The 21,420-nt window shown below is 42.9% G+C and overlaps 1 protein-coding gene and 1 pseudogene across 3 annotated transcripts in view; one reads left to right on the plus strand and one right to left on the minus strand.

The window, feature by feature from the left end:
* Positions 1-631: 631 nt before the first annotated feature.
* The window catches only part of WDFY4 (WDFY family member 4), a 358,549-nt gene continuing 337,760 nt past the window's right edge, over positions 632-21,420 (plus strand). The window contains exon 1 of one of the 3 annotated variants that reach the window (XM_060191378.1): positions 632-755. The gene's annotated coding sequence lies outside the window, so the exon portion shown is untranslated. Of the gene's footprint in view, positions 756-10,701; positions 10,836-12,016; positions 12,071-21,420 lie in introns of those variants that run through there. The other 2 variants (XM_060191396.1, XM_060191389.1) reach the window with 2 other exon arrangements.
* On the minus strand, positions 4,625-4,727 carry LOC132542631 (small nucleolar RNA U3; annotated as a pseudogene).

The following is a 21,420-nucleotide window of genomic DNA, read 5'->3' on the forward strand; positions in this document are numbered from 1 at the left end:
TTCTGCACCCCACAATGACCCTGGGTTCATACTCCCAGAGGAATAAATAGGGACTCTATGAAGGGAAGGGATTGGATATGGAGTTCTGGGGGGTGAGAATTGTGTGGAAATGTACCACACCTATCCTATAGTCTTGTCAATATTTCCATTTTATAGATAAAAATTTTTAAAAAAGGAGAGAAAAAATCAGTAGTACAAAGTAGGATGGAGGAAGGAGGAATTCAAGTGAACAACTCTCACTGAACTGTTGGGGACGGGATTGTGTACCCATTTCAGCTCCATGGATACACTTTGAACATACCTCTAATTAGATTTGTTTGAACATTACTATTATCCACCCTTTTCTAGAGACTCAGAAAGGATAGGTACAGCCAGGGAAAAGAGGAAAGGTCCAGCCCTAAAGCACAGAGCTGAACTCTGTGTCCACTCTTCACTAGCTGGCTTCCCCAGTTCTAACTGACCACTGAGGGTACTGGTCTAAGCGATTTTTCTACAGGATCCTAGTCATCAGCCCACAGCCAGGCAGTTCTGTGGACACAGTGGGGGAGTGGGCAGAATCAGGCATTTGCTGACTCTCCACTTCTGCTTTCTCCAGGAAATGAGCAGAGACCCAGCTCTAGTGATTCATAGCGAAACGCCACTGAAGACTGACAATGCTGGGCTGGTCCTGTTTCCCCAGGCCTGAGAGGTTGCGTCGGCATATGGGGGCACCCAGACCACCTCATACCTGCAGACTCTGATTGACATACCTCCGGGTAGGTTACCTTGCCATTTACCATGCTAAGCCACAAAAGAGATGGGCATTTGGAGGGCCGCTTGTCAGAGCAGGGCCTACTGGTCACCTCCTGGAATGCTGACTGGGAGACCATGTGACCACCAGCAACTGCTCTGGGCTTGTTAATGTGGGAATGGAGGAAAGCTGACAAGCAGGAAGTGTTTGCAGGGCAGGAAGTGTGTGCATGGGAATAGATACCCTGGTGACTGGGTTGACTGAGGTGTCTGTCACAATTGGGGTTCGCTGAACCAGGCTGGATTCCTGTGTCACTCCTTACTTTTCTACCACAGGGCTGATCCTGTCTCACAATTCTGCTGAGGAAGGTGACCTGCTACATCTAAGAAAGGCTGGTTAGGGGCCTATGTGTGCCAACCATTCAGGGATGGCCAGAGGAGGCTGACTGAGGCCCCCTTGCCCAGCCTCTGTATTAGGCCTCTGAAAGTAGCTGAGCAGTGTGTGTGGGAGAGCGGGGGGGGGGGGGGGGGGGGGACACTTCAGTTGTCACCAGAATTGACTTTGTACTGGCTCTGTTGTCATTCCTGCTGGTCTGGTAAGTAGGTGTCTTTTCAGGCTTCCCTTTTCTGCTCTGAATTGCCACATAAATCTTAGAACCACTTTTTTTTTTTTTCTTTCTGAAAGCAGGACTACTTGTTTACTCCAGAATTCGCTCTTCTCCCCTTAAATCAGACCATATAGGACAATAAACTGACCTTTGGCTTCAGATTTCTCTGGAAAGAGATAGAAAGAAAATCTGGCAACTCAGTGGTTCATCTATCACCCTTTCCACGGCATGCCTTGACGGCAACATGATTTGCTGCATGGTTGTCCATTTAATTATTCAACAAATATTCATTGAGAGTCATTTCCTGGAGGGCCTGGTGGTAGCGCAGTTGGTTAAGTGCAAAGACCTGTGTAAGGCTCCTGGTTAGAGACCCAGCTATCCACTTACAGGGGGTCGCTTCACAAACGGTGAACCAGGTCTGCAGGTCTCTATCTTTCTCTTCCCCTCTCTATCTTCCCCTCCTCTCTCGATTTCTCTCTATCCTATCTCGCAACAACAACAGTAGCAACAACAATAACAGCAGAAACAACAACAATGGGAATAATAACAACAAGGGCAGCAAAAATGGAGAAAATGGCCTCCAGAAGTAGTAAATTCGTAGTGCAGGCACCGAGCCCCAGTAATAACCCTGGAAGAAGAAAAAGAAAAGAGAGAGAGAGAGAGAGAGACAGAGAGGGGGAGAGAGAGAGAGAGATAGTCAGTCATTTCCTACCAGTCACTGCTGTAGCTAACAGGTCCATGGACAGAGGTTGGTAGTGTTTTATCTTTATGTCATGGCTATAGTGCAATGGAGAGGAGGGGTTGGGATAAGGTAGGTGACTTCTGAGTGGAGGCCTGAAGGGAGGAAGGGCCTGCATGGTGCAGGTATTTGAGATGTGTGCTTGACAGTGGTGGTGAAGGCGTAGGTACATAGGAAGGGGCCTCCTGGTGCAGTACAGAGAGGGATAAGGTATGTGCCAGGTGACTCCCACAAAGGGTGTGACCACAAGAGGGAGGACCTTCTTGTCCAGTATAAGGACCTTCCCCAGACAGAGAAGTTTTTAAATGCTGAGTAGATAGAAAATAATTAGAGGGTGCCGGGCAGTAATGCAGCGGGTTAAGTGCACATGGGGCAAAGTGCAAAGACCTGAGTAAGCACCCTGGTTCAAGCCCCTGGATCCCCACCTGCAGAAGGTCGCTTCACGAGCGGTGAAGCAGGTCTGCAGGTATCTACCCTTCTCTCCCCCTCTCAGTCTTCCCCTCCTCTCTTGATTTTTCTCTGTCCTATCCAACAACAATGACAGCAATAACAACAATAATAAACAACAAGAGTAACAAAAGGGGAAAAATAGCCTCCAGGAACAGTGCAGGCATTGAGCCCCAGCAATAACCCTGGAGGCAAATAATAATAATAATAATAATAATAATAATAATAATAATAATAGTAATAATAATAAAATTAGAAACAAAATGGTTATCAAAAAGAACACAATCCCTGTGTAGTCCCATCTTAAACTTTCTTTTCCTCCATTGTATTGTGGCAAAGTATTCATGTTTCCTTTAAAGATTGTCAACATCTCTGAAGTTCTGTGGTGCTCCCCCCCTCCAGCCCCCCACATCCAGTTTTAGAAAGAAAACTATTGTCCAGGGAGTCGGGCTGTAGCGCAGCGGGTTAAGCGCAGGTGGCGCAAAGCACAAGGACCGGCATAAGGATCCCGGTTCGAACCCCGGCTCCCCACCTGCAGGGGAGTTGCTTCAGAGGCGGTGAAGCAGGTCTGCAGGTGTCTATCTTTCTCTCCTCCTCTCTGTCTTCCCCTCCTCTCTCCATTTCTCTCTGTCCTATCCAACAACAACAACAATAATAACTACAACAATAATACAACAAGGGCAACAAAAGGGAATAAATAAAAAAAATATATATATATATATATATGAAAACTGTTGTCCAGAATTTGGGTTTTTTTTTGTTCTACCTTGTACATTTAAATTGCTAAATGTGTTCTTTAGTTTTGTGTGCTTACCCCCCCCCTTTTTTATTAGATACTAAATTAAGAGGAATTAAGAGGGGTGGGAGAGACACACACACACACACACACACACACACACACAAACAACTGCAGGTCTGCTTCACTGCTTGGAAGCTTCTTCCCTACAGGTGAGGGATGAGGGCTATAAGTCAGGTCCTTGGATGTGGTAATGTGTACTCCACTGCCCAGCCCCCTGTGTGCTTTTAAATCTTGTAAACAGGAATTAAAATTTATTTTCAGACTTCCTAACTCTGTTGAAAATTATGCTTCTGAAATTCCTTCATAGTGTTTAACATACCTTTAAATCATTCCTATTTACTGCCTATTCTGCTATAAACTTTAATATGCGTCTTTAAGATAGTTGATCAGGATGGGGAATAATCCTGGTTTTTTTTTTTTTTTGCTTGTTTGTTTTAAGGTGTTGGATGCTGTTAGTTATTTGTCAGTCCTGCTAGGTTTCTCCTTGTACATATACTGTAGTGTTTGCATGTAAAAATTCTCTAGGGTATGTACCCAAGGACGAGAATTGGTGGGGCATAAGGTAGGTATATTCTCATATTTGTTGGATGTTATCACATTGTTTGTCAAAATGATTGTACCATTTTACCCACCTAACAGCAACAGGTAGAAGTCTGTATTGTTTTACTCCTTCAATAATATTTGATGTTGCTAGTTTTAATTTTTGACAATCCAGTTAAAATGAAAACTAATGTTCATTTCCTTACTAACTAGAGTGAGACACTTTGTAGTATAGTTATTGGCCATTCTGTGTTCCTTCTTTTTCTTATTCAAATCATTAGCTCACTTCTTTTGGTCATCACTAATCTTCCACAAGTCAGTAGATATTCAGATAGTAATCTTCTGTCACTTATGTTGCAGAAATTCTTCTCTTGCTTGTGCCTTGTCTCCTTATATTTTGATTTTTGGTAAATGACCAATTTTAAAATTTTGAATGATTTAAATTTGCTCATATATTCATTTATGATATATAGTTGGTATAATATACTAAAATTCTCCTTCACTATGGAGCCAATTATTGTTTACATTATCAATTTCTAAAAATAAATTTGCTTTTCATATTTGAATCTTTAGTCCCACTGGGAAGCTGATTTTTTTTTTTTTAGTGGAAGAAAAAGTGTAACATTTTATTCAATTCTTTTTTTTTCTTTATTGGGGGATTAATGTTTTACATTCGACAGTAAATACAATAGTTTGTACATGCATAACATTTCTTAGTTTTCCAATCCCCACTATGTCCTCTGTTATCCTTTTTGGACCTGTACTCTCCCCCCACCTACCCCAGAGTCTTTTACTTTGGTGCAATACACCATCAATTCATTTTCTTGTAACATACTGTAGAAATGATCCCTGAAAGTATAGTCTTTCAATTCATTTTATAAATGGTTAAACAAGACCTTATTTCTGTTTTGTAAAAAGACCATCTTTTATTCACTAATCCGCAATGGTTCTGTTTTAAAGAAAGCCATATATATATGCAGACTTTTTTCTTTTAGCCAGAGAACTAGTGAGCTCTGATTTATACTGATGTCAGGGGCTGAACTTGAGACCTTTGGTGCCTCAGGTGTCAATGTCTTTTTTTGCATAACCATTATGTTATCTCCCTAGCACAAAGTCTTGTAATTTTTTTTTCAGTTTATCTTGATATTCTTGGTATTTTATTGCTTCATAATTTATTTTTATTTATTTATTTTTGTCGCCCTTTTTTATCATTGTTGTGGTTATTACTATTGTTTTTATTGCCCCACGTTGGGCGCCATTTGTTGTTAAAATTCGGAGGCTCTAGCTGGCCGGGCTAGCTTCACGGGCGGGTAACAGAGATGACCAGAGACATACGGCTGGGCAGGGAAGCTGTGTTTCTTTATTCAGGAACAACAATTCATAAACTAAACCCAACTAATCACCAAACAGAACTCTGCTGCCTCTTTCCCCGCGGCGGCGCCAAGAACTCTCTATAACTCTGGAACTCTGGAAATCTCTCGGGGTTCCTTGGGGCGGGGCCAAGTGGGCCCGCGAAACTAGCAGGACTGATCCAATTTTCTTGGCGGGGGAGAGCTAGAACAACCCAATGTAAAGCATACAACAGTTGTTGTTGCCGGATAGGACAGAGAGAAATGGAGAAAGGAGGGGAACATAGAGGCAGGGAGAGAAAGATAGACACCTGCAGACCTGCTTCACCTCTTGTGAAGCGACCCCTTGCAGGTGGGGAGCCAGGGGCTCGAACCGGGATCCTTATACCAACCGGTCCTTGAGTTTTGTGCTATCTGCTTAACCCACTGTGCTACAGCCTGACCCCCAATATTTTTATTATCAGCTTACCAAGTTAAAAATGTTCAGACTTGAAACAAAATTTGTATAGAATTGGGCTGGCTAAATAGCTCACTTGGTTAGTGTGTTGCTTCGCTAAGTGTGTGACCCAGGTTCCAGCCTTGCCTGCATTGCACTGAAGGAATTTTCAGTATTCTGGTCTCCTTCTCTCTCTCTGCCTCTGTGTCAACCCGTCTTTATCTAAAAAAAACCCAAAAAACAAAAACAGGAAATTGTGAAGAAATTGATATGTTTATGGAAATGATGTCTCATTTATCAGGTTTTCTTTAAAATATTTCAATAACTTTTTTTTAAAGAAAAGAAATATTTTCCTTCATCAAAATGCATATTTTGCCCAGATTCATCCTTAAGTGGTCTGTAATTTTCTGGCATTTCATGTTATGAATTTCTGCTGATGTAAGTTTGTATTTAAAAGAAGAGTTGCTTTAGTATTTCTGTTCCTTTTTGTTTCTTTCCTCTAGGGTTACTGCTGGGGCTCAGTTCCTGCACAACAAATCCACTGCTCCTCTCGGCCATTCCCCATCCTCCATCCCCCATTTTATTGGACAGGACAAAGAAAGAAAGTGAAGGGGGAGGGGAAGATAGAGGGGGGAGAAAGAGAGACAGCTGCAGATCTGCTCCATTGCTTGTGAAGCGATCCCTCCTGCAGGTGGGGAGATGGCAGCCTGAACTGCGATCCTTGTGTGGGACCTTGCACTTCACACTATGTGCACTTAAGCAGGTGTGCCACCACCCAGTCCCTCATTTTAGCTTATCTGTGGGGCAAAAGGAAGAAACAAATGATCAGTTAAGAGGCTATTGTAATAACCCTGGCGAGAGTCTTGTGGTCTTGAGAGTCTTGAGATAATGGAAGATGGTTAGGGTGATAAGATGCTAGGTAATTTTGGAGAGTGAGATTTGAAGTTGTTTCAAATGTAGGGTGTGTGAGAGAGAAGTGAAATGTGATTTGAGCAAGAGGGAAATGGTCTTACCAAGGTACTCAACTGGATCTAGGGCAAAAGGAACATATTTGTAAGGTGGTGATAATGCCAGAATACAGATTGAATTCATAAAGGAGTTGATGCCAAATAGATATGTTCTTGGCACAACCTTCCTTCTCCTACACACACTACACACTTCAAACGACCTTTATGAAATAAACACTACACACTCCAAATGACCTTTATGAAATAACTTGGAATGAGATTTAAAGGGGAACAACGTGGTCACTTTGGAGAGAGAGATGATTTGAGCAGGAGAAAGGTAGAAGATGCCTTTTCTTTCCTTCAGCCTCACTGCTAAGCTGCTATACTATCCATTTTATTTTATATTATTATTATTATTATTTGCCTCCAGGGTTATCGCTGGGACTTGGTGCTTGCACTATGAATCCACTGCTTCTGGAGGCAATTTTCCCCATTTTTGTTGCCCTTGTTGTTTTTATTGTTGTTAGATAGAACAGAGAGAAATGAAGAGAGGAGGGGAAGACAGAGAGGGGGAGAGAAAGATAGACACCTGCAGATCTGTTTTACCATTTGTGAAGCGACCCCCTGCAGGTGGGGAGTCAGGCCTAGAACCGGATCCTTATGCAGGTCCTTGAGCTTCACACCAGGTGCACTTAACCCTCTGTGCTGCCACCTGGACCCCCTTTAAAATTTTTTTAAATAAGTTTTTATTTGTTATTAATAGTTTATTATAAGATTACAATGTATAGTTCCACATCACACCCACCACCAAAACTCCCTATTCTCACCCTCCCACCTCCCCAAAATAACCACCATAGTTCTCAGAATTCTTACAGTTTCTTTGCTTATATTTTGTTCAAAGTTTTTTTTTTTCAGGTTCACATAAGTCAGATCTCTTGATTCCACACCTCAAGTTCCATCTATTTAGTCTCAGAGGACACAATGTCATCACTTTTTATCGCAGAGTAGTATTCCATGGAATATATATCCCATAACTTCTTTAGCCAGTCATCTGTTGATGGGCATTTAGGCTGCTTCCACTCTTTTGTTATTGTGAATAATGCAGCTGTGAACATAGGGTGCATATGTCTCTTCTAATTAGTGTTTGAGTGTCCACTGGGTGAGAGTGGTATTGCTGGATCATAAGATACTTTCATTATTATTTGTGTAAGGACTATACATAGAGTCTTTCAAAGAGTGCTATCTGTTTTATTTACAATTAGAAACAAGCACTTTCTATTGCCCTCCAGGGATGATACAAACCATCCAAAGGCAACTACATTTTGCACTTAAAGTGATGTCTATGGGAAACATTTTAAGTTGCTAGCTGATGGTCCTACGTAAAGCATATGCACATCTCTTGAAAAATTCAATTGTAAAGTTTTGCTCTGTGCTTTCCAATACAGCAGCATAAGATGTGGTTGGTCTAAACTGAGATCTGCTATAAGTGTGACATGCACATTAGATTTCAAAGGCATTATAAACAAATGTGAAAATGAATAATTAACACTTATTACTCATTAATATTTATGTTAGTTATATATAAAATACACTATTTTATTATTTTTATTTGTTTATTTATTTTGGAAAGAGAGATATTGAGATGGAAGGGAGAGATAGGTAGGGAGAAAGAGAGACATTTGTAGCATTGATTAACTGCTTGTGGAGCTTCTGTCTGCAAATGGGGACCAGGGACATGAACTGGGGCCCTTGCACATTGTAACATATGCACTTTACCAGATACACCACTGCCTGGGCCCCTAAAATACAATATTTTAACACAGTGGCTTTAATAAAAAGATATTTTAGATGAATAGGTATAATTAATTCAATTTATTATTTTTAAAATTTTGAATAACCAAAATGGTATACACATGGTTTGAAATTATGACTGGCTTCATGTTTCTACTGGGAAATGGCCTTTAGAAAAAAGATAATTTCTTGTTTCATGCCTGAAGGCTTTCATGGGGAATGCCTTTAGGACTGATGGGAAGCCAGAGAAAAGTTTTTTGTCCCAAATAATTACAGAAGACAGAAGACAGAAAGGATCAATGGAAGGGATAAAATCAGGCAATGGGTAGGGCACTGGTTTTTGCAGTCTTACCTGATCCTCACATTGAAGTCAGTTTCATCACACTCATTTTATAGATAAGAAAGAAGAGGCTCAGTGGTGTAAGCTCCTTCACCCTCAGGCAGTATGTAGATAAGCTGGGATTTGAACCTAGCACCACTTGATTGTACCACTTTACATCGGGCAACACTACCACTAAAAATGTCAAGGAACTAACATTCCAGGAGAGGACTAGACAACTTTTGGCCAAAGTGTGAAAACTACTCTCCCATTTTTAGCCCCATAACTAATCCTTCTTTTGAGAATGTGTCATCAGCATTGATTCACAGGAAGCAAGAAGATTGCCTAGCATTTCCTCAACAGAAATGGGGACACCCTGAGCATTCAGTTAATAAGGAGTGAGACAGTTATTGGCATTGGACTAAGAGAATGCTTTCTGGTTATTGAATATTAAATATAAGGAAAAGAGCAGCATTAAATATATCTGTATTACAGTGAGTGGTTAAAGAAATACAACTGTGGATTTTTCCATGAGCACTGTTCAGCTCTGGTTTATGGTGATGCAGGAGAATGAACCTGGCACATTGGAGCCTCAGTTATGAGTGTTTCTTGGCATAACTATTATGCTATCTACCCCATCCCCAATACAACTGTTTACACATTAATCACAATTAAAATATGCCAGGCTGGAAGCCGGGCAGTGGCACACCCAGTTAAGCGCACATTGTGAGAAGTGCAAGGATCTGGGGTCCAGCCTCTTGGGAGTTGCTGCAGGGAATTGCTTCACAAGTTGTGAAGCAGGTCTGCAGGTCTCTCGCTTCTCTCCCCCCTTTCTATCTTCCCCTCCTCTCTTGATTTCTCTCTGTTCTACCCAACAATAACAACAACAAAAAAGGAATAATGGCCACCAGGAGCAGTGGATTGTTAATGCAGGCACTGAGCCCCAGCGATAGCCCTGGAGGCAAACAAAACAAAACAAAACAAAACAAAACAAAACACCACAAAACACTAAGCTGTGAGAAGTAGTGTGCAAAAGGGGGGGTTACTTGTTGATTTTTGTGTTTTTCACTATAATAGTAATTATAAGTGCCCGAGTAGCACTTATAAATAATATGTGTAAAATATAGAGACAACAACAACAAAAAATAAGAGTAATGAATAACTGTACACATGGAGAAATTGTGTTATGGGGTTGGACTGAGCACGTCGGAAGTTTAACGTCCATACAGGCCGAGAGGCGCTCACAGGGCCTTTCCCTCTGACCAGCAACAAAATCTAGGCAGAAGCAGCTGCTTTTTGAAAAGGTTCCGGGTTGGTGCATGCATGAAACAAAAGCTGGGCGGAAGACTCCAGAGGCTTTTTATTCCCACCCCCAATCCCTTCCTGCACCCTGAGAATGCATGTCGTTTAGAAGCAGGTTGAGGGCAACTAAGAACAGTGTTGAGTCCAGGGTGGGGAGGAGCCAGCAACAGGGAGGTGCGCTCCCAGCATGAGCCAGAGATTTCCCTGCGACCTGGTGCAGTGCATATGGCGCATGCCCAGCTGCAAGGGTGAGTTCAGGAAAAGCTGGATGGACAAATAAATGTCGCTGTATTCAAAAGGGGAAGCTAGGCCACTAGTTTGTGATCAGAACAGTCTTGTTATTTTTTTATTCTCTTCTCCCAGCCTTGACTCCAGGAAACAGTTTATTATGCAAGTGACACATTTACTTTCTCTGAGTCACTGTGGAGGGCTTGAGGCTACGTTCCATCTGAGTGATGATGGGTGGAGGGTCAAGTGACCCATTAGGGTCATTCTGCAGCTTTCAGACCCCTCCTCCCCCAGCTCCCACACACAGCATGCGGCATTGCTTCATTGGTGGAAAATTACATTTGGGGAAATGAGAAAGGTAGTGCAGTGCACATTCGTGAATGATGTAGGTAGCCCCTGCTTTTGAAAGTTCGCGTTACACCACTTCACTTTTTACTTCGTGCTTTCATGGCTAACGTGGAAGAGGGACCAGAGTGTTCACTGGTGGTTTTGCAGCAGGTCTGGAGACAAAGTGCAACCAGAGCAACCCTTCCAGCTCCTCCCCCTAGGACAGCTTTGGACATACAGTGTGCTTACCATACCAGTCCTGCCTTTATTATCTGTGAGTGCTCTTTTGAGTTTGTTGGTTTAGATTATTTGTTTATTATTTGAGAGGTGATTCTTGGCGTCTGGGAACACTGAAAAATATTCCTTTTTTTTCCCCCTCCAGATTTATTTACTTTTATGAGAGAGAGGAGTGAGCAGTGATTGAACGTGGGCTCTCTGGGATCTCAGGCTTGTGCTCTCACTTAAAAAATTCTCCATGTGAATGAATGGTAATTGTTTCTCCACTATAAGGTATTTGCCTTATGAAAGATTTTATAAGAATGCTTTTCTTTCTTTTTAAAAAATATTTATTTGTTTATTCCCTTTTATTGCCTTTGTTGTTTTGTTGTAGTTATTATTGTTGTTGTTGTTGTTGTTGGATAGAACAGAAAGAAATGGAGAGAGAAGGGGAAGACAGAGGGGGAGAGAAAGATAGACACCTGCAGACCTGCTTCACCACCTGTGAAGCGACTCTTCTCCAGGTAGGGAGCCAGGGGCTCGAACCGGTATCATTAACGCTGGTCCTTGCGCTTTGCGCCGCCACCTGCACTTAGCGCCACCTGTGCTTAACCTGCTGCAGTACCACCTGAGTCCTAGGATTGCTTTTCTTTTGCATTGTGAGGGAGATTTGCAATACAGGGAAGAAAGAGATTAGTACTTTATTTATTTCCACCAGGATTTTTACTGGGCTTGTGTGTCTATATGATTCATCTATTCTTAGTAAATTCTATTTTTCTTTTCTTTTTGGCTAGGACGTGAGAGATAGTAGGGGTGAAAGCTAGAGGGAGCAGATGAGAGAGGAGAAACACCACAGTACTGCTCCAATGCCCACTGCTCTTGAAGCTTCTCTTTTGCATGTCTCATGTGGTTGGGGGTTTGAATCTGGTTCATGTGGTAAAGTGTGTACTCCACAGATGAACTATTTTCTAGCCCCTGTAATTGTTACTGTAGGCAGATAGGTAGTACTAGGGGAAAGTGATAAATTGGGGAATTACAAAGTGTGGACTTTTGTTCAATATGACTCCACAAGTTTGGTATTATGTATGTTAGTGACTTTCAGTCTCAGGATCCTCTTTCACATGTAAGTGGGTCTGATCACAGCCCCTCTGCACCTTGGTGTTAATTCACCAGTGATATCATGTATAGTGAAAACTACAAAGTGCAGTCACAGGCTGACAGTGTCGCTTTCTAATTGCTGGGTTGGACTAGCGGCAGGAGTTTGGAGATTGGAGACCTGAGGATTATTTGTTGGTAAGGGTACCAGGGAAACCTGTGTTCAGGAGGTGCCAGGAACTGTATTTGGAAAAGGAGTGGGGGGTTAGAATTTGTAAGTGAAGGAGGGGCATCTGAGGCGAGCAGATACCTGAGTAAAAGCAAAGGGTTAGGGCTGTAGTGAACAGGAGAGTTGGTCAGCACCCATTGTGGATACAGTGGGCATTCAGACGAGGAAGGACTGAAAGCTTGAGAATATTCCTATGGAACATGGGCAGCCATTGAAGGCACTGGAACAACTGAGTGACATGGTGCAGTTGTCTTTCCACCTCTGAGAGTCTGGGATGGGGTGGAGAACAGTGAGGACTGGAGGCAGAGAAGCCTTCGTCGTCGTCGTCTTCGTCTTCGTCTTCTTCTCCTTCTCCTTCTCCTTCTCCTTCTCCTTCTCCTTCTCCTCCTCCTCCTCCTCCTCCTCCTCCTCCTCCTCCTCCTCTTCCTCATCATCATCATCATCCTCCTCTTCCTCCTCCTCCTTCTTTTTGCCTCCAGGGTTATTGCTGGGGCTCGGTGCCTGCACTACGAATCCACTGCTCCTGGAAGCCATTTCCCCCCTTTTGTTGTCCTTGTTGCTGTGCTTGTTGTAGTTGTTATTGTTGTCATAGCTGTTGTTGTTGGATAGGACAGAGAGAAATGGAGATAGGAGGGGAAGACAGAGAGGGGGAGAGAAAGACAGATACCTGCAAACCTGTTTCACCGCACTGACTCCTCTGCAGGTGGGGAGCTGGGGGCTCGAACAGGATCCTTAGCCGGCCCTTGTGCTTTGCACCCAGAGAAGCCTTCTATTACAGGACTGAGCAAGAGATGGAGAAAGTTTTGGCAGCAGTGCTGGGTCCACCTTAGGTTGACAGGAGAAACCCCACAGAGGGAAGGCCCCTGAGAAACCATGTCACTCACTTGTACATGGCACAAACTGGTGTTCCTTGGCTCCTTTCCATTCGCCTTGGTACCATTGTCTCATCTCCTGGGCACATAACATAATTAGGTCTGAGGAAGAACATATTCCTGACACATCAAGAAATTTGCCAGTTTGTTGGACTCTCATTCCAGTTGAACAGATAGTCAGACTTTGGGGCAAATTTGAGGGCTCTAGACATGAGACTCACTGAAAAGTAGACCTTCTTTGGTGAACAGGACCTTATGGAACATCTATTCCAGATGTAGTACAGGTGGTGTCTGAGACCTGATGGGTCAAAGAGACTCATTCCAATTGCTGAGTTCCCTATCTTCCAGCTATGCTTCTTTGATCTGGATTTTGCTGAAAAATTATCCTAGGAAAAGATTCATCTGAAAGTGTCTCTCTTTTTTCATTAATATAAAAACAGAAGCTTCTAGATCTAGATCAGCCTGGCACAGTAGTGGATAGAGAGAGACAATAAATCTAGTAACTGTGTGTAATGGAGATGGGCTATGCCCTTTGTTGTGATATATATGATATATGAGAATTAAGAATTAATTCAGTAATTCTTCCTTTCACAATTCTATGAGCATTAAGCAATGCTGAATTCATAGCAAACAAGAATGCATACTTCCAGATTCCCTTCAAAATTTCATTAGTGATATTTTTTTACTATATTTTACTTGACATTTAACAAGATAAACAGGATGTGTCCGCTAAACAATCCTAGGATTAAAAATATTCTTTCTGTCTTTCTCTTTTGATAGGACAGAGAGAAATTGAGAAGCTAGAGAGAGAGATACAGTGAGGGGGAGATAGACGCTTGCAGCACTGCTTTAGTGCTCATAAAGTTTCCTCCCTAGATATGGCTAGTGGGGGCTTGAACCAGGTCCTTGTGCATGGTGATGTGTGCATTCAACAGGTACACCACCACATGTCATCCCCTCCCCCACACCAATTTTAATCCCTTGCACCTTGACTGGAGATAGAGGAAATTGTACAGTTTTATTCCTTCTTGGGATTGGAGGGTGGAGAATTGGGTGGGAAGTTTGGGCAGCTCAGAATCTGGATAGAAAATGTTGTGACACAGCCCCTGGCCCCATTGATCACTCCCTCTCACCTTCATCTCACACAGTGACAGTCTCTGTCCTGCTCATGGACTTATACCTTCTCTCCTAGTACCTTCTCCGTCACTCCACCCCATCTCACACCCCATCAGAAGCTTCTTCCTTCTCTCCTTCCAGACTGTAACCACCTGGAGGCAGGAGTAGGCCCTCTGAGTAGGCCCAGCATCTAATAGGGGTCTCTGTACTCTATGTTGTTCCTTTCCAAGAGTCTCACAATGGTGTCCAGGACTATTCTGTCAGAGAGGACCAGGTACATTACTGGCCTGTGTGGTTCCTTCATCGCACATATCCTTACCCTGCCTCTGTTCCCTGTACTCTAGCCTGTGGACTCCTACCCATGTTTCCAAACATGCACAATTTCTGGTGAGTCTGTCCACTTCTGCCTCAGTCTGAAGGCACTTTATCTTTTAGTACCCATCAGGGAGCTATATATTTTATTCCGAGATGCTTCCTTAGACTACCATGCTGTTTCCCAGGCAAGACCATGAGCCTTCTCTGTACTTCCATATTTCCAGAAGCCTTTGCCCAACCCTGTTCCTCTTGCTGGTTCTCTTGCTTCTCTATGAGTTTTCCAGGGTTGTACTGGGGCAGTTCTGCTCCTGACTAGCTTACTAATCAAAGAGCCCATTACACAGAGAAAGCTGGGTAGAGCAGCAGTCTTGACTGCTTCACCTGGAAGGTGAGGGCCTAGTACTGAGTGTGCTGCCAGTATTAGTTCTGGAGTGACTAACCAGCTGGTATAGACACTTTGTGCCTAGGATAACTGAATGTTGGCCCCTGACTCCTAGGGACCAGCTCTTCTCTGGGAGGACAGAGGAACCACTTAGTTTCTGTTCTGGGCCTATTTGCTTAAAGTATGAGTTTGAGCTTGTTGCTTGACTACACTACTGCCAGGGGTCACCAATAACTTTGTTAAGTCTGGCCAGAATCCCCTTGCCTGATGGTATCTATAATGCTTTTCAATTGGTCAAGTCTCTAAGGTGTTCTTACCATTGGTGACCACTGTATCAGCCAACCTAGAGTAGGAGGAAATGATAAGGAGTTTTGGAGTCAGAAAAATTTGGGCAAGGGGTCAAGTGGTGGCACAACTGATGAGTGCACATGTTACAATGTGTAAGGATCTGGGTTCGAGCCCCCACTCCCCACCTGCAGGGGGAAAGCTTTGTGAGTTGTGAAGCAGGGCTTCAGGTGTCTGTCTCTCTTCCTTTCTACCTTCCCCTTCCCTCTTGATTTCTGGCTGTCTCTATTCAGTAAATAAAGGTAATAAAAACAGTAAAAAAGGGGCTGGGGAGACAGCATAATGGTTATGCAAAAGACTTTCATGCCTGAGGCTCTGAGGTCTCAGATTCAATCCCCAGCCCAACCATAAACCAGAGCTGAGCAGTGGTCTTTCTCTCGGTTTCTCTCTCTCTCTAATTAAAATGAAATAAAATATCTTTAAAAAATAAAATAAAATGAAATAAAAAAAGTGTGCACTTAACCTTGATTCTGATGCTTGTGATTTTTCTTTAATTATTAGCACAAGAGAGAAAACTAGAGCATCACTCTGGCACATGTAACGTGAGGGATCTTACTCAGAACTTCATATTTTCAAGTCCAATGCTCTAGCTACTATGTCATCTCCAGGGCTTCACTTACTTATTAGTTTTATTTCAGCTAAGTTAACTGTTTATTCTGGATTTTACTTACTCTGATATTTATCACCCGAATAATGGAAGTAATGTTTTCCTTGTCAGATTATTTTTTGAGAGGGAGATACCATGAGGGTTATGCATAAAGACTCTCATATCTGAGGCATTAAGGTTCTAGGTTTAATCTCCCACACCACCATAAGCCAGAGCTGAGCAGTGCTCTGGCAAAAATAATAATTTACTGAAGTAACATTGCATTATAAGTTTCATCTATGTATCATTATAAATTGACATTTGTGTATATTATTGGTACATAAGGACCACCATTACAAGTCCTGTTCTCTACAACAGGAGAACTTTGATGGCTCTGTTAGTAGCTGCTCATTTAACTACAGTCATTTATATTAAAGCAATGTTTCCTTGTGTTTTGGTGTAGATAGACTTGCAGATTAGCTCTCATATTGGAGAGACTTCTGATATGGGGTTGGGAAGAGACTGGGCTTCTAGTTTAATGCTCTATCCTAGCTCAAGTTTTGATAATATGGCCAAGAGAACTGCTCCCCAGCCATTTTTGACAATATGGAAGTCAGTACACATATCGAGATACAAAACCAGGCTCCTTCCGCATGACACTGTGAGTTCCTGTATTTTGCAGCTGTTGCAAAAACCACAGAGGTGTGAGCTGGCTGGGAATGCATGGACTGGAGGCAGAAAAAGGAAGCATTGAGGCCGGTGGGAGGTTCTGCCCCACCTGTCTGGTTCCTTCCAACTGGAGTCTCCATCTGAGTCTTTAGCGTGGGGAGGGGTTTCTGACCTGAAAACAACATTTGCTGTCTCCTCCTTCTGAGTAATTGGAGGCAGGTTGTAGGACGGCAGGTCCTGCTGTGCGTGGCCTGTTGACTTTCAGCCTTGACTGAGATTGGAGGTAAGGACACAGGTTCTCTTGATGGGGTTGCAGCTGTTGCCAGGTGAGTCTCTGATCCTCACCCTGGAGCTGGGTGACAGGGACCCTCAGGGCACCTCTGGTACCTCTCACTCCTGTTCTTTCTGCCACTGCCTGCAGGGCTGCTCTTTTCAAACCTGCCCTTCTCATGATATCTTCTGCCTGTGGTCCTGTTTTTGCATTTGGGGCCATGTTCTTGGGGACAATGCTCCTGCTTGTGGTTTCCACCCTTTGTACTCAGTGACCCAGTGCTCACCTCTAGCTTTGTCTCTTTGCACTCCCGGCCTGCACCTCTAAGACTAGTGTCCTGATGTCTAGTTCCTGGCTCGTATTTATGAGAAAACCTGGGATTGATTAGACTTAGTGGACAGCCCAGCAGGAGACAGAAGAGAAGTCTCATGCAGCAGGACCCTATACAGTGACCCAGGCCCAGAACATACATCCCAGAGGGCTGCATAGACTCAGGCTCTCTCTGGAAGGCCAACCAGATTTCAGGAGCTTTGAAGCAGCAGTTTGCACAGTGTAGTAGGATAAGAAGAAAAAATGCAGTGACTGTTTAATCCCTTTTGGGGTGTTGTTGTGAACTGAAGTAAGCAAAGCCATGGTGAAGTGAGGGATATTATTCCTCTGATGAAATAGGTAGCACCTATTTAATCTGGCATAACAAATGTAAACAGGTAAAGGAACTAAAACTTCTAGCTACCTTGTTTTAATATCAGTACTCTTTTGGGGACTGGGCAGTACCACACTGGATTAAATGCACATATTACCATGCACACGGATCTCTGGGTTTCAGTCTCCCATTTCCCATCTGCAGGAGTGATGAAGCGGAGATGCAGATGTTTCTCTTTCTCACTCCCTATCTTCCCCTCTCTTCTCAATTTCTATTTCTCCTATCAAAGGAAAAAGAAAAACCAGGAAAATGGCCCCCAAGAGAGGTGGATTCATTGTACAGGCACCGAGCCTCAGTGATAACCCTGGTGGAAATATATACATATGTTGGTACTTTTTATCCATCAGATTTTTTAAAAAATAAATCAGATTTACTAGGTGCAATTTACATACAGACTATTTTGCCTGTTCTGTTGTGCCTTTTTTGATTAATGTAGAGTGTAGGTTGTATGGCCACCACCACAGTCTAGAAAGTGAATGCTTCCATCAGTCCCAAAGTTACCTCCCTGTGTAGCCAGCCTCCTACTCCCTGTCCTTGGTAACCACTGAGATATTTATGGCACTTTTAAATTGTTTTTTTCTACTATGCACGAGGACTTGGGTTCAAGGACCACACCCTCACATGGGAGCATCTACAGGGGTTAATCTTCACAAGCAGTGGAGTAGCACTGTGGTGTCTCTCTTTTTCTCTATCTCTCCTTCTCTATCTCTATTTTCCTCTTACTCTTAATCTAGAGCAAAGACAACAAAATAGGCAGCCAGAGTAGTGGAATGATGCAGGCACAAAGCTCCAGTGATAACCCTAGTGACACATAAAATAAAATAAATGGCCTTTTCTATAATGTTATATAAGTGGAATAACATAGTATGTGACTGGCCACTCAGCATAAGATGAGAGTTATATTCGCTGTGCCTCCTTGTTAGAACTTCTTGATACTTTTTGTTTTTGTAATTTATTTAAAAATATTATTGGTGACTTAACAGTGGTTTATAAGGTTGTAAGATTCTAGGGTAAACAGTTTCATACCAAAGGCAAGCTAGTAAGTGTGTGCTGGTATTAATAATGTGATTTGAACTTACATTTCCTTAAATTTAAATAAATTATTTCAAAAGCAAAAAGTATCAAGAATATAAGACCATCAAAACTAAACCTGAGCAGTCTCACCCCAGAGTGTGTGTGGCTTCTAAAGAAGTCCCAGACTTGACCAAGTTGCAGATGCTACCACGATATCATCCTGACTTTCCTGGGAAGATGACCTCACCAATGTTTCCCAGAACCTCACCTCTTCAGAGACCTACCCCACTAAGGAAAGATAGAAATGGAGCTGTGGAGGCCATGTAGTGGCGCACCTGGTTAAATGCACACATTAAAGTGTACAAGAACCTGGGCTTGAGCCCTTGGTCCCTCACCTATGGGGGAAAAGCTTTGCAAGTGGTAAAGCAGGGCTGCAGGTGTCTCTCTGTTTCTCTCCTCTCTATCACCCCCTTCCCTCTTGATTTCTCACTATCTGTATCATATAAAATAAAGATAGTAAAAAAAAAAAAAGAGAAGAAAAGAGAGAAACAGGATATGGGTCAAGGCCCATGTTCAGTGGAGAAGCAGTTACAGAAGCCAGACCTCTACCTTCTTCTCCTTAAAAAATAATTTGGGGGGGTAGGGTGGTGGTGGTAGCACACTGGGTTAATTGCACATAGTGCGAAGCACAGGGACTGGCACAAGGATACTGGTTCGAGCCCCCTGTTCCCCACCTGCTAGCAGTGAAGCAGGTCTGCAGGTGCTTGTCTCTCTCCCTCTCTCTGTCTTCCCCTTCTTTCTCAATTTCTCTCTGTCCTATCCACCACCAACAGCAGCAGCAGCAACAACAATAACAATAGCAACAATGGAAAAAAGATGGCCTCCAGGAGCAGTGGATTTGTAGTGCAGGCACTGAGCCCCAGCAATAACCTGGAGGCAAAATAATAATAACAGTAATAATAATAATACTTATTATTATTATTTTGATCCATACTCCCAGAGGGAGAGAACTGTTAGGGATTCTGAATCCGACTCCATCTGGATCCGGAGAAGAGGAGGAAAAGAGGAAGTCACATTTGGAAGTAGTAATAGGTGTGGGTTTGATTTGGAAGGGAAAAGAGAGCAGGACCATAGGAATAAAAAAAAAAGGGCAAATATATAAAAATATAGACAGATAGTTATAGAAATAATAGTCAACACATATCTGCAGCCTTGGGAGAGTCCTACCTACTATAGCTTCCAATGGAGGGAATGGGGACATAGAGCTCTGATGGTGGGAACAGTGCAGAATTATACCCCTGTTATCTTATAATTTTGTAAATTAATGTTAGGTCACTCGCAAAATTAAAAGAAAAAGAAGTCTGAAGCTTGGAGGTATTGATTTGTATTATTTACATATTTATTTACTAGATAGATACAGTGAGGAACTGAGAAGGGAGGGAAGCTAGAGAGGGAAAGAGACAGGAGAGACACTTGCTCTATTTCATCATTCCTGAAGCTTTCCCCCTGCAGGTGGGGACCAGAGGCTTGAATTTGGGTTCTTGCACACCGTAATGTGTGTACTTAACCAGGTGGGCCACTGCCTGGCCTCTAGGGTGTTGATTGTTTAACTTGCTTTTTATGAAAATGCTCTCAGCTCCAGTTTTCATAGAGGAAGGCCAGTGGGGCAAGACCAAACAACTGCAGGAGTGGATTCTGATTTCAAAAATTTCAATATTTTGCTCAGCATGGATTTTTTGATATTAGTTCTAATTTGGCAATATTATAATATTATTAAAATTCTTGTAAAATGTTCTCTACTGAGGTTTTTGGTGTTTCCTTAAATTTTATGCTGCAGGTACATGTCTTACTCTATTCCCAGCCTTGGATCTTCAAGGACCCTTACCCTCAACTTGGCCCTTTCTGCTCAAGATAAGAGAGTGTTGGTACCTATAGGAGACACTTTGCTTGTTTGTTTGTTTGTTTATGGAAGTGAGTCCACTCTTGTGTATGCTTTCACTGCTTTGGGCATCTTTTTCATTCAGATAGAGACAAAGAGGAAGAACCACCATAGTACTAGAGCTTCTCTGGTGCCATAACATCTCCCATATGGTGCCAGGGCTAGGATGTGGACCTCATGAGTGGCAAAGCGTACACCCTACCCAGTGAGTGATCTCCCTGGTCCAGAGGACACTTTTGATAATAAAATGGCTAAGTATGGCTCCTGACTGCTCTTGAGAGTCTGTCATTCTCCTCCTCCTTCTTCTCCTTCTTCTCCTTCTTCTCCTTCTCCTTCTTCTTCTTCTTCTTCTTCATTCCCTCTTGTTGTCCTTGTTGTTGTATTGTTGTAGTTATTATTGTTGGTATTGATGTCATCATTGTTGGATAGGACAGAGAGAAATGGAGAGAGGAAGGGAAGACAGAAGGTGGGAGAAAAAGATAGACATCTGCAGACCTGCTTCACCACTTAAGTTAGTTAGTCCCCTGCAGGTGGGGAGCCAGGGGCTCGAACCGGGATCCTTACACCGGTCCTTGTGCTTCGTGCCACGTGCACTTAACTTGCTGCACTACTGCCCAACTCCCTATTCTCGTCTTTTGTACCCTTCCTTTTACAGTTCATAATGAAGCAACCCTAAGGTGGTGGGTAGGAAGATAGGAGTGGGGATGAAGTAGGCAGCCACAGTCTGATGCTTGGGTCAGAGGACTTCCTCTTGGGATTTCACAGATCCCCATTTATTCAAAATTATGTTCTTTCAAAAATCTCTGACTATTAAAGGGAATGTGATTCAAGTGTTTCACTTCAATAAACATGGCCCTTTAGCTTCAGAGGAGATCTGAAGTGGTTTCAGATATTTCCCTGGGAGTTTTCAGCCAAATTCCCCCATGAAAGCTTATTCACATTTACTCCCATAACCCCTCTGACTTTTCACCTACTGACCCTAAAAATGTGGCATGTTAGCAAGCCCTCAGACCTGTGTGGCTGAATGAATCAATTAGTTGTGCCTGCAGGTGCAGTCACAAGATGACTTAGGTGACAAAGACAATGTTTAGACTGACTCTTGTAGCC

The sequence above is a fragment of the Erinaceus europaeus genome, chromosome 1 (genome assembly GCF_950295315.1).
Source record: "Erinaceus europaeus chromosome 1, mEriEur2.1, whole genome shotgun sequence".
NCBI lineage: Eukaryota > Metazoa > Chordata > Mammalia > Eulipotyphla > Erinaceidae > Erinaceus > Erinaceus europaeus.